General features: G+C 34.8%; 2 protein-coding genes across 4 annotated transcripts in view; one reads left to right on the top strand and one right to left on the bottom strand.

Annotated features, from left to right (window-relative positions):
• zswim7 (zinc finger, SWIM-type containing 7) overlaps positions 1-14,328 on the bottom strand; it is a 220,649-nt gene that overhangs the window by 148,281 nt on the left and 58,040 nt on the right. The window contains exon 7 of one of the 2 annotated variants that reach the window (XR_008837867.1): positions 3,664-4,083. The exons of the other annotated variant lie outside the window; for it this stretch is intronic. The gene's annotated coding sequence lies outside the window, so the exon portion shown is untranslated. Of the gene's footprint in view, positions 1-3,663; positions 4,084-14,328 lie in introns of those variants that run through there. 2 annotated transcript variants of the gene reach the window in all.
• Positions 1-14,328, top strand: part of adora2b (adenosine A2b receptor) — a 28,508-nt gene that overhangs the window by 5,782 nt on the left and 8,398 nt on the right. The gene's annotated exons all lie outside the window — the stretch shown is intronic.

Genomic DNA, 14,328 nt, shown 5'->3' with positions numbered 1-14,328 from the left:
TAATTTGAATGTAATCAAAAATATGCCATCTCAAGGCATCTCTGGCACATGCAGCTTCCAGTCAATCGTCAATGTGGTGCGAAGTAAGGCTCAAGATTGAGTTCATCGTCCTACTAAGGGCTCAAGAATGGGTCCATCGTTCTACTAGATCAGATGTGGCTGCAAAGTGTGGCTTTAAAGACTGATTTATACTTCTGTGTTGAGTTCTTCACAGGGGTTTAGTTTTTTCTGAATGCTACCTTAATGTACAAGGAGCTAAAAATAGCTCATTTAGAGCTCTTTAATCATAAGGTAAACACAAAACAAAAGTTTCCATCTGGAGCTACATACTCAGCACACTCGCCCCAACAAACTCACTGCTTTTTCACGGCTCACACACATCACCACTATCAAACCGACCAATTACAGAGCTTGCACTACATGTCATCGTTAAGTGAAAGTTGGGTTACGTGACTCCACACGCAGAAGGGGAAGTAATAATAATAATAATAATAATAATAATAATAATAAAAAACGACCTCGAAAAATTTGATCGATTATAGGTTCGGAATGTCAATTTCGATCACTTCTGTTAATTGCCCAGCCCTATTGCTGATATATGCAAATGTAAAGCTGACTAAAACCCGTGGTCCACAAAAGCTATGTCTACTGTCTTTACATCAGTTACGTTTCTGCCCCCCCAAAAAGTACTATAGGTAACTACAAACTAGCATGTGCATTCTGCAAGGAAATAAATTCCTACATCTGCAGGTAAAAATAGTCTATATTAGTCATACAAGAAATGAATCGAAAACTACAGCTGAATATAAACAAAGAATGTACAAAAGTAGCACTCATTTACCATCTTGACGTTTTCATGAAAGCATTAGTGTATTGAAATGTTAAGGTAAGCTTGTGTAAGACTAGAACTGTTTTCAATTTGCATCCTCCTAAATTTACTGGCTTTCATCAATTTCACTTTCATTCTCATTTTGCTAAATCTCATTAACTAAATGGAACAGCCAATCAGAGTTCTCTTTCACAACACCAATTCAACATGCTGTCATACACACTGCAGAAAGAAAATAAACATTGGCTCTAGGCAGACCGTTAATTTGGTGCACGTTGGCAGATCAAGAAAGGTCTATAATCTGATTTTGTGGATGGAGGACCTAATGAGAGCACATCACCAAATTCAAAAGCAGCGCAACCTATCGGTACAGTATATACCATATTGGTATTGGTATATTGGTAATATAAGGTAAAAATACTTTATGAGAGCTTTATCTCTGCTCTGTCAACTTTTGTCACAAAAAATAAAACAATACATTTTTTTTTATAATAATACAAACGGTACTGGCAGTTTATTACCATGTTATTAGTACATGTAATTGTAATTTAAAAACACCAAACCAGACCACACACCACTTCATTGTTAGCTCAAGCCATTAAATATTTTAATAAGTAACATTTTTTTTTTTATAATTTTTGACATCAAAAGTTGTTGGAGGAAAGATAAAAGCACAAATAAACAGAAAACTGTGGAAAACTGTCCATTTACAAGCTTTTTTTAATACAGTATGCTGATAGTTTTTCAATGTTATCTTTAGTGTTCCGTTTAAAAAGTTCTATTGATTCATTATGCTGATAAATGCTAGATTATTTCCACTAACTGATCCAATTTAGATGTGGGCTGCTGGTCATGAGGGCTTTGATTGGTGCCTTTCATATGACATTGCATGCAGCAGATGAATTTATGCTAAGATATTGGCAGCGTGGGAGTTAATTCTTGTGTACTAAAGCTAAGTTTTTAAAATACAACCATTTGTCCTAAGTATTTGCGTGCATTTTGTTTCTGTAATCGAGTTTTGAAGTAAATTCAATTGAACACAAATTTTTCATGCCTATGTCAGTCCGATAAATCAGTATTTGCCACAATTTCTATTTAGGTGCATCCCTACTAAATTGACTTACATTAAAATCATGCATACATGAATTTAGCAGGTATTTTCTTGCCTGCACAAATATTGTACAAAATCCACACAAATACTTCTAATGGCACGTTTCCACTGAGTGATACGTACAATTCGTTACGATTTTATGTCCATTTCCACTGACCAAAAAGCAAACCGTACCATGCTACTTTTTGGGTACCCTTTCCAAAAGGAACCAAGCACAACAAAATGGTACCAAAAGGCGGAGCTAGACGCGCAGCTGAACACTGGTTGCAAAGACACATTTTGCTTTATTGGAAGTGTCCAACTCCTCCCCCTCTTAATAGCTGGTTAATAGATGTTATGTCATTTCTTTCTCTAAAAAAAGTGAAGTATTCCATTCAGGGCTCTACTGACAAATTCTAGAAAACTTGGATCCCATCCTAACTTTTTTTTTTTCCTAACTCTTTGACCTCATTAGATTCTGACTGGGATTGTCAGGGGTAAACTTGCCTTTATGTTGTACTGTGCCATCTGGTTGTGAGTATTGAGTATTCTTCCCGAATTGTATTTATGTGTTGTTTTATTAAATTTTTTTATAGACCATATACTTTAAAGGGCACATATGATGAAAATCATCTTTTAAGAGCTGTTTAGACAGAACTGTGTGCAGGTATTGTGTGTCCACAGTCAAATTGGAGTGATATAAACACAATAAGTCTCTTTTTTTTAAATTTCCTGACGTTAAAATGGGATCCAAACCCCTCCTATTTTGAGGCCCACCGCAACATGACATAGGAGTGTGGTTTCTTCGCCCACCAAACTGATTGACAGCCGCGTATTAACACATCTCTGTAGTAATGTAAGGATGTGCGCAAAGCAACTGGGATTAAAAGATCTGTTCAGCTCGCTGTGATCATCAATCATCATCAAATGTGATCAAGAGTGAGTTTTACAAGTTTAAAACAGTTTACTTTTTAAAACAGTGCATGTTTGTAATAAATTACAGCAATTTTACCGTCTTTAACGGCACAGCCGCATGTTAGTACAATTATAAAAGAAGACGCTTTAATCTTGGTTTGTGGACGTTAAATCAGGTTTATTTTGTACATTAACATAACGGATATCCATTCAGCAGTGGATATTATCCTGTCACTTTTTCTGTACAAAAACAGTGCAAAGTTAAGTGCACACATTGTGTGTGTGTGTGTGTGTGTGTGTGTGTGTGTGTGTGTGTGTGTGTGTGTGTGTGTGTGTGTGTGTGTGTGTGTCTGTGTATGTGCGTGAACTTTGTAACGACATTGCGTGCAACTCATCGAAAGGCTTGAATTAACTCCACAACAAATAATCATTGGGAAAGTTCTTACTACAGTATTTCTCACAAACGTTACGAGAGATCTGCTTCCTTCATGTCTGTCACTCTGCTGTTTATCTGACGCAGCTGGAGATTGAGGCACACTCAGATAGGCACGTGGGAACGGTGGGCGGGGAGAACTAGCATTAAAAGCACAGGCAACAAAAACAGCTACATTGTGTTCACAGCAGAAAATCCAACATTCTAAAAAGCTGTAATAAATAATCTGATGGGCTTTTTGAGCTGAAACTTTACAGACACATTCTGGAGACACAAAAGACTTGCCTTAAATCTTGAAAAGGGGGTAAAATAGGTGCCCTTTAATATATATATATATATATATATATATATATATATATATATATATATATATATATATATATATTCATTGTTTGTTTGTTTTTTTACAATTAAAAGAGTTTGAATAGATTTCTCAGTTGATTCTAATTCCTCCTGAGAGGTTTGTGGGTGGATGTGCAACAATGAATAGTTCTAGTTTGGGTTAACATGTTGCTGATCTTTTACTTTTTTGGCATTGTGGTCTTTTTGGTTTTGAGATGCTTTTCCTTCACATGCTCACTTGTGTGGTTGACAGCGTCTCTCTTTAAGGCTATTGTGTTGACTCTTTTCACATAAACTGGAGTCTGTTGGCAGAGATGTGTGGTCTAAAACGGAAGCGTGCACGGAATAGAATGAAGGGGTGACCAAGAGAGAGGGAGTGAGGGAGAGATAGCCATGCCAGCGGGTTGTTGTCATGCCACAACTAATCCCCTCTTCCCTCCATTCATGTGCCCTGAGAGTGGAGAAGAACTTGTGCTGAGAGAGAGAGAGAGAGAGAGAGAGAGAGAGAGAGAGAGAGAGAGAGAGAGAGAGAGAGAGAGAGAGAGAGAGAGAGAGAGAGAGAGAGAGAGAGAGAGAGAGAGAGAGAGAGAGAGAGAGAGAGAGAGAGAGAGAGAGAGAGAGAGAGAGAGAGAGAGAGAGAGAGAGAGAGAGAGAGAGAGAGAGAGAGAAAAGGGGGAGAAATAAATGTTACAACTGAAAGAACTGTCCGACAAAAGGAGACTGTGCTATTGGAAAATGCAATGCTAAATGCAATGACATCATGCGCATCTGGAAAAACAAAGATGTGAAATTATGCACAACAAAGAAGATGAGGATGGATAATGCGCACAAGTCCAAGCAATATTTGCAGTTAGTGCACATGCTCTTAAAAATGGAGCCATGGTTCAAATATACCCCAAAACATCAAACATTTGAAAAATCTAATTTTTAAAGTTGACCTATTATGCAAAAATCACTTTAAAACACAGATGTGACACAATAGTCTGTGAATATAACCAGCTTTTAATGGTAAAAATTAATCAATAATTTCTTTATAATCACATTTCCTTAAAACAGTCTGCAGAAACACTTTGATTGACATTCTCTCTTTGTACGTGTCATCAGAGGGGGAAGCTCCACCCTTTAGTGACTATCTCTCCCTCATTAGCATTGCACCTTAGTCTTGTGTTTGAATCTGCCACTATGCTGACACATAGGCATTTGTAGCTCCTCCCTCTTTTGAATAAGAGCACAATCTCATTTGAATTTAAAGCGATAGTCACCAAAATGACACAGGATCAAAAACTAAAAAAGCCAGAGTCCTAAAACATTATTTGTTGAGTGTTTTAAGCTGAAACTTCATATACACACTGTATGAGACTTATTTTATCTTGTAAAAAGGGGCAGAAGAAGTCCCCTTTAATATATTTTGAACATGTTGATTATGAACTGCTGGTATGTTGCTTTTTAAGTTGTTATCAGATAGTTTAATATTGGCCCAGGTAAAAACACCTGACCTCAGTGATGATATTATCTTTAACTCTAGATGACTCAGTTTTTCCATTTATCTTAGCTCCCAAGCAAAACAAATTATTAGTCAGATTGCTAAACTGCACTTTTTTTGAGCAGCAAATTATAAATAACCTAGTAAAATAAAGCACCAATGCTGGAGGACAGGTTACTAAGTGTAAATAATTATTTAGATCTAATGTGCCGTCACTGTCACTGCTCCCTGGCAAGATTTTAGGGGTGAAATCCAGTCAGTTGAATTCTGTGCAAGCTGGAGTTTTGTGTGGGTGAAAAGAAAAATTTCCCCACACAGATTTTACTCATGTTCAAGTTGGTCACAAGACATCACTGCACTGGCCAAAAGAAAGAGACGTCTGTGTGAGATTTACTTTATACACTATACTTTACTGTGGAACTTTGTATAAATCTTTGTGAACATGCCTTCAATTATTAGATTAAATCAGTGTTATTGTAGTCTTATTTATACATCATTAAAGTTTTTATTCTAAATTATAAATAACTGATATCTTCAGTTTTTGTCTACAGTACATTTACTTGTAAAATTTGTTATTTTAAATAATTATATTTATTTAGTCTTTTTATATTCCTGCATAGCTTTTAAAGCTGTGAAATTGATTTTAATTTGAGAAAGTCTTATAGTAGTAATAACAACAACAACATCAAACACAATAAGTATTCATAAATATATTATAAAGGTATTTATAAAGTGTTTAATAAATTTATAAACAAATAAATAATTATTTATAAATATTATTATTTATAAATACTAATAATAAGGTATTTATAAAGTATTTAATAAATAAATAAAGTGTTGATAAATATATTACTATTTATAAATATTAAGGTATTTATGAAGTGTTTAATAAATTAATAAATAAAGATGTTTATAAATATATTAATTCAATTCAATTCACCTTTATTTGTTTAGCGCTTATACAATGTAGATTGTGTCAAAGCAGCTTCACATAAAAGGTCATAGTAAATAGGAACAGTGTAATTCAGTTTGTAGTGTTTAAGTTCAGTTCAGTGTGGTTTAATAATTACTACTGAGAGTCCAAATATTGAAGAGCAAATCCAGCGATTTATTATTATTTTTAAATACTAATAAAGTATTTATAAAGTGTTTAATACATTAATAAATATATAAGAAAAGTATTTATAAATATATTATTATTTATAAATACTAATAAGATATTTATAAAGTATTCAATAAGTAAATAAATAAGAAGAAAAGTATTTATAAATATATTATTATTTATAAAGACTAATAAGGTATTTATAAAGTGTTTAATACATTAATAAATAAGAAAAGTATTTATAAATATATTATTATTTATAAAGACTAATAAGGTATTTATAAAGTATTTAATAAATAAAACCTAAGTAACACATAAAAAATAAGACTAGTGTATATATATATATATATATATATATATATATATATATATATATATATATATATATATATATATATTTATAAAAATATATAAATAAGAAAGATTTTTTTGATTGCTACAGAACGAACCACTGTTGCCCAATAACTGTTGCCCACTGTTGCCCAATGACTTGTCTAATTAACCAAATTAACCTAGTTAAACCTTTAAATTGCACTTTAATTTGAATCCAAGCATCTTTCAAAATTACTAGTGAAATATTATATGCGGTCATCGTGATACAGACAAAATAAACCAGTTATAAAAACTATTACATTATTAGAACCGTTATTAACAATTCCCCCCGTTAATCAGTACTTGAGAAACATTTGAAAAGATAAATCAGAATAATTGTTATCTTCAACCGAGATATACATCATTATAAATCTGAATTACTTAGAAATGTATTAGTTTATTTAGTTGCAAAATTAACATTCATATTGCTTCAACGCTTGTCTAAAATTTACATTTAATTTAACAAAAATAACTGCACTTAATATTCTGTGGCCTGAACTACTATGCAGTAAAACATTTGGTGCAATACTTGGGTCACTGTATTGCAGTTGCATTTAAAGTACCTGCATTTAAAATGTGTAGTCAATACTGTTAAAGGGATAGTTCACCCCAAAATAAAAACGCACACACTATTTACTCATCCTCAAGTGAGTGTTTTTTTCTGTTGATCACAAAACAAGATATTATGAAAGAATTGAAAACCTGTAACCATTGACTTGAATACTAGGAAAAACAAATACTATGCAAGTCAATGGTTACAGGTTTCCAGCTTTCTTCAAAATCTATAAGTTTGTGTTCAATCATAGAAACAAACTCAGACAGGTTTGGAACAAGTGAAGAGAGAGTAAATGATGACAGAATTTATATTTTTGGGTGAAATATTCCTATAACGTTACCTCTTACAGTAAACCGAAAGCTGTAAATTGAACTAGCCTCCCTGACTCGGACTACAAGCTCGCTCTTACTCAAATCCAAAGTAAATCATCAAACTGTCATCCGCTGCATGTGTTTTGTCAATATAATGATGTCGTCATTGCCTAAAATGCTTGCACGGATTACTTCACTTCCTCAAAAAACACACTGTTTCAGTGCAACCAAACTCAGACCTCCTCCAACAGCTGACACTTTTCACATGACCGCTTTGTCATGCAAACCATGCCATGTTTTCTCTATGAAAGCAGCCTGAATATTTCAGTACTTGTGGTTTACAACACCACCGTAAGTGTACGAACCTGCAACCATAACTGTTGCTCATCTAAAAATGCATTATGAGTGCAAGGTAATGTAGTTTTGGCAGACAAACGAGCAGTTATCTCTCATCTGCTATCTATCAGTGGAGCAGCTCAGGTTGAGGTGGGGGTGATGAATAATGCACCTCCTCATGTATTACTCACTTCGCTCCATCAGCAGAAGCTGTCTAACGAAGCCTGATGAAAAGTCTCCAAGTGAAATCCCAAGTCATCAGTCACGCAAGTGTTTATGCGAGCTCTCTGAATTACTATACAATACATACAAATACAAGTGACCTTAAGCAGTTACAGATCTGGCATGAACTAACGCGCGAATGAAACAAAGTGATCTTGCGTGGCCACGACATATGGTGCAGTAGCACGGAAAGACGGTCTAGCAAACAAAGACATGAACAGTAGGGGGCAGTCGTGTACTGTAACGCACTGTATTGAAGCCGGAGCATTCTTTACGCATCGTTATAACCTAGAACACTACTTCATGAATATATATATAGTGGTATACATATATTACAGTAAAAATCAGGGCCGGTGTGGGACTCCTTTCCATCTGGTTCTCAGCCATGACAGTTCAAGCCTTTTAATATGTTTTCATATCGTTAATCAAATTATGCCAAATGCGCGGTGATTAGCGCAGCTCAATGGCGTCCTTGGTAGAGCATCTGCCTCTCAACCAATAGGTCACCGGTTCGTAACTGGCTTGGTATACAACCAAAGTTTAGTTTTATTATCAGTGGCGCAATTCCCGGGGGGGAATGTCCCCCTCACTTTTTTTTAGATATAACGTTAGCACAGGCCCGGATTGGCCCGGAAGGACCGGGAGAATTCCCGGTGAGCCGGCCCGTTTTTTGGCCGCGAGGGCCGGTGTCCCTAGCTGCTCGCACTCTCGGCAGTCGCACTTTTTTTTTCATTTATTTATTATTTGACCATAGCCTCACTCTTTTTACTCATTATTTTGCCGCAGATTCACTCTTATTATTTATTTTCTCGCAGCCCCGTGAGCAGAATGCAGCCTGCAGGTTAATGATGATGCACCATAATTCGACCCCAAACTGCGGCACCTTAGTGAAAATAAGAATTTGAATAATTAATATTAATGAATATTACACCTGCTCAATGAAAATCAGATGATTCACTGCATTAATACGTCTGATATAATATAGAGATGCAAACTAATGATAGACGAGCTTTCGTCAGAAGTAACTTCCCTTTTGGAAACTTTTGCAATGAGTCTGTTTTCTAGTGATTTTTTTGATTATAGGCTGTTTTTAGAGTTAAACAGTGTAGTTTTACCATTCTTGAATCCATTCAGTTGATCTCTAGGTCAGGCAAGAGCACTTTTAGCTCAGCTTAGCATAAATTATTGAATCTGATCAGATCATTAGCATTTAAAGTTTTTCAATAATTTTCATTTTTAAAGCTTCTGTAGTTACATTTTGTACTAGGTGAGAGAAATAGAAAATAAAAAATAGCTTTTTTTAGGCTGATATGGTTAGAAATGATGGTCTAATTCTGGCATAATAATTAAGAAACTCCACCCTTTTGGGGAAAATAAGCTAATTTTACAACTCCTCTAGAGTTGAACAGTTTAGTTTGACAATTTTTGAATCTATTAAGCCGATCTTCGTGGCTGGCGGGAGAACTTTTAGCTTAGCTTAGCATAAATCATTGCATTAGACTAGGCCATTAGCATCTCACTCAATATGTAAAAAAATAGTATTTAGATAATTTTCATACTTAAAGCTCGATTACTCTGTAGTTACATCGTTTATTAGCTTAGAGTAATGGGAAATGAAAAAAAACAAAACTTTTTTTTATGCTGAGATGGCTAGGAATTAGTCTCATTCTGGCATAATAATAATGAGACTATAATAATAATAATAATAATATAATAATAAAAAAGAGGAATAAAAAAATACTCTTTTGTTTTGGAAATAAACTCATTTCACAACTCTAGAGTTGAACAGTTAAGTTTAATTATCTTTTAATCTATTTAGTCGATCTTCGGGTCTGGCAGAAGCACTTTAAACTTAGCATAAATCAATGAATCAGATTAGACCATTAGCATCGTTCAAAATAAAAAATAATAAAAAAGATAATTTCCTTATTTAAAGCTTGACTCTTCTGTAGTTACATCGTGTACTGTAAGCAATGGAAAATGAAAAGTAGCTTTTTTTTAGGCTGATATGGAATTATAGTCTCATTCTGGCATAATAATCAAGAAACTCCAGCCTTTTTTTGGAAATAAGCTAATTCTACAACTGCTCTAGAGTTAAACAGTGTAGTTATACTATTTTCGAATCTTTTCAGCCGATCTTCGGGTCTGGCAGGACTACTTTTAACTTAGCTTAGCATAAATCATTGAATCAGATTAGACCATTAGCATCTTGCTGAAAACCTGAAAAAATTAATAAATAAAATTTAGATTTCATACTTAAAGCCCGATTCTTCTTTAGTTACACCATGTACTAGCTAAAAGAAATGGAAAATAAAAAATAGCTTTTTTTGGCTGATATGACTAGGAATTAGTCTCATTCTGGCATAATAATCAAGAAACTCCTCTTTTTTGGGGGGAAATATGCTCATTTTACAACTTTTCTAGAGTTGAACAGTTTAGTTTTACTAGTTTTGAATCTATTCAGTCAATCTTTGGGTCTGGCAGGAGCACTTTTAGCTTAGCTTAGCATAAATCATTCAATCAAATTAGACCATTAGCATCTCGCTCAAAAAAAAAAAAAAGTATTTAGATAATTTTTATACTTTAAGCTCGATTCTTCTGTAGTTACATCATGTACTAGCTGAGAGAAAAGGTAAATTAAAAATGGCTTTTTTTTAGGCTGATATGGCTAGGAATTAGTCTCATTCTGGCATAATAATCAAGAAACTCTACTTTTTTGGAGGAGGGGGGGAAATGAGCTCATTTAACATCTCCTCTAGAGTTAAACAGTGTAGTTTTACTATATTTGAATCTATTCAGTCAATCTTTGGGTCTGGCAGGAGCATTTGTAGCCTAGCTTAGCATAAATCATTGAATCAGATAAGACCATTAGCATCTCACTTAAAATTTTCATTAAAAAAAAAGTTTCAATAATTTTCTTATTTTAAGCTTGACTCTGTGGTTACATCATGTACTAAAAGCAATAGAAAATGAAAAATAGCTTTTTTAAGGCTGATATGACTAAGAATTACAGTCTCATTTTGACATGATAATGAAGAAATTCCACTCTTTTTTGGGAATTAGGCTCATTTCACAATTCAAACTTAAACAGTGTAGTTATGCTGTTTTTGAATCTATTCAGCCGATCTTCAGGTCTGGGAGGAGTACTTTTAGCTTAGCTTAGCATAAATCATTGAATTGGATTAGACCATTAAGATAGTTTCAAAAAGATTTAGTAATTACATCATGTACTAAGAGCAATGGAAAATCAAAAATAGCTTTTTTTAGGCTGATATGAATTTTAATCTGACACAATAACACAATGACACAATAATCAATGAACTTTGCTTGCATACCATGGCTGCAGCAGGCGTAATGCTATTACTCAGATTCTAACTGGTTGTGCAAGTGTAGGGCTTGGTGTTGGGGACTATTTTAAGGCGCTGTGTAATAAACAGCAGAATGAAAAATACTCAATTGGAGAATTATTTGAACTGAATATTTGTCTTCCTTCATTTTATAAAAATATGCCACACAAGATAAAATCAACAGACGCACAAGTGTACTGAGTGAAGCTCATGTGTTTTCATTTTTTCCAACTTTAAAACATACTGCCATATAAAACTCCCAAGAGAACATATCTGACTTATAATGAAAAACTGCATTCATAAAGCCAAGCTAATACACACAAAAAATGACTTTTGCTGCTTCTTTAAATTACTTATTTAAAATAAGTTGAAACAACACAATTCTTAGGTTTTTATGTGTGTTTGTGTGTGGGACAACATGAAGAAATTGTGTGAAGCCCAGCATTTTTTACAGTGTATAAAAAGATTTAAAATATGAAATGAACAAATATAAATATCATAAAACATCTTATTCAACAGAATCACTGTCTGTTTTTGGGAAAGGAACGGATGAACCCCATTAACTAAACCCTCTAAAGCGGCTAATGTGTGCATTATGACCTGCTGATGTGAAAGCTGATGTAAAATCCACCCAATCAAAAAGGTTATAGAATTGCAGTTAATGTTTGATTAGGTGATATTATTACACAAAGCTTTGTGTTTTTCCATAGTTGCTGAGGCATTTGCTTGGCTCCTGGTCGCTACATCGGTCTTCAGCGACTTCAGCATCTCTGTTAACATTCCATTTACAGTCTTTGTAATAAAAATTGATTTCAATGCCGTTTGTGTGCAAATGCAGACCATAGATCATCCGAAATAAAACATAAAAACTGGTTCATCTGTACTAGTGTTTGACAATCAAACAGTGACTTTTTCTTGTCATTACATTTACATAGATCTTCTGTTGTTTTATATGGAACCATTTCTGCCTCAGAGTAGAGTTTCAAAAATGTGAAATAAATATGAAAATAAAAAAAGTGTGTCTTAGCTCCTTAGATCATAAAACAGTCAGTCATGCACACAAATTCAGGCACTGGTAAGAACATTACTGCGGAAGTCCTAAGAGAACATGCATTCAAATGTTTTTTGTTTTTTTTTTGGTGATCATGACTTTTCTCGTGATCTTGACATAACAAAAAGTTGATTTCTTATTATCATGACTTTTTTTTGCTTATTTATGTATCAATTATTAATAGTATATATACACCTTACTAGTATCGGGTTGGACCCACTTTTGCCTTCAGAACTGCCTTAATCCTTCGTGGCACAGATTTAACAAGGTACTGAAAATATTCATTAGAGATTTGGTCCATATTGGCATGATGGCATCACGCAGTTACTGCAGATTTGTCGGCTGCACATCCATGATGTGAATCTCCCATTCCACCACATCCCAAAGGTGCTCTATTGGATTGAGATATGGTGATTGTGGAGACCATTTGAGTACAGTGAACTCATTGTCATGTTCAAGAAACCAGTCTAAGATGATTCGCGCTTTATGACATGGTGCGTTATCCTGCTGGAAGTAGTCACATGAAGATGGGTACACTGTGGTCATAAAGGGATAGACATGGTCAGCAATACTCAGGTAGACTGTGGCGTTGACACGATGCTCAATTGGTACTAATGGGCCCAAAGTGTGGCAAGAAAATATCCCCCACACCATTAAACCACCAACCTGAACCGTTGATACAAGGCAGGATAGATCCATGTTTTCATGTTGTTGACACCAAATTCTGACCCTACCATCAAAATGTCGCAGCAGAAATCGAGACCCATCAGACCAGGCAACATTTTTTTCAATCTTCTATTGTCCAATTTTGGTGAGCCTGTGTGAATTGTAGCATCAATTTCCTGTTCTTAGCTGACAGGAGTGGCACCCGGTGTGGTCTTCTGCTGCTGTAGCCCATCCGCTTCAAGGTTGGATGTGTTGTGCGTTAAGAGATGCTCTTCTGCATACCTCAATTGCAATATGGTTATTTGAGTTACTGTTGCCTTTCTATCAGCTCAAACCAGTCTGGCCATTCTCCTCTGACTACTGGCATCAACAAGGCATTTGCGCCCACATAAATGCTGCTCAGTGGATATTTTCTCTTTTTTGGACCATTCTCTGTAAACCCTAGAGATGGTTGTGCGTGAAAAAAAAATCCCAGTAGATCAGCAGTTTCTGAAATCGTGAAACCAGCCCGTCTAGCACCAACAACCATGTCATGTTTAAAGTCACTTAAATCAACTTTCTTCTCCTTTCTGATACTCGGTTTGAACTGCAGCAGATTGTCTTGACCATGCCTGCATGGCTAAATGCACTGAGTTGCAGCCATGCAATTGGCTGATTAGAAATTTGTATTAACATGCAGTTGGACAGGTGTACCTAATAAAGTGGCCAGTAAGTGCCCAATGTATGGCCGAGGCACAGAAAATTTTCAGATGGCCTTTAAAACAGAATCTTCCACATGTAACTTAATAATTGTGTATGATGAAGGGGCAACTTGAGTGTTTTGCCAATAGCAGCAATTGAGCCTGCACCGGCCATGCAAACAAAGAGAGCCACAGACAGACATTCGCGTAACACACATTAAGGGCGTTCAGAACACCCAATCACGTTCATGATCTATGTACATTCATGATTATATTCATGTATATGGTCATATATCATTATTCACTAACATTCCCTCAACTGTTCATTTTTTAAAGTGTAGATAGATGGTGCAAAATAATTTATTGCATGTATTAATTAGATTATGAAGAATGTTTTTGTTTTCTATTTTATTTTGCTTTAAAGGGCACCTATTTTACCGCTTTTTGTAAGATTTAAGATAAGTTCTTTCTGTCTCCAGAACGTGTCTGTAAACAGCACAGTCACAGACATGATGGAAGCAGATCTCATGTAACGTTTGTGAGAAATACTACAGTAAGAACTTTGCCAGTAATTATTTGATGTATTTGTTGTG

Source organism: Danio aesculapii, chromosome 5 (genome assembly GCF_903798145.1).
Source record: "Danio aesculapii chromosome 5, fDanAes4.1, whole genome shotgun sequence".
Lineage (NCBI taxonomy): Eukaryota > Metazoa > Chordata > Actinopteri > Cypriniformes > Danionidae > Danio > Danio aesculapii.
The sequence above is the reverse complement of the archived record's forward strand: the minus strand, read 5'-3'. Positions and strand labels throughout refer to the sequence as shown.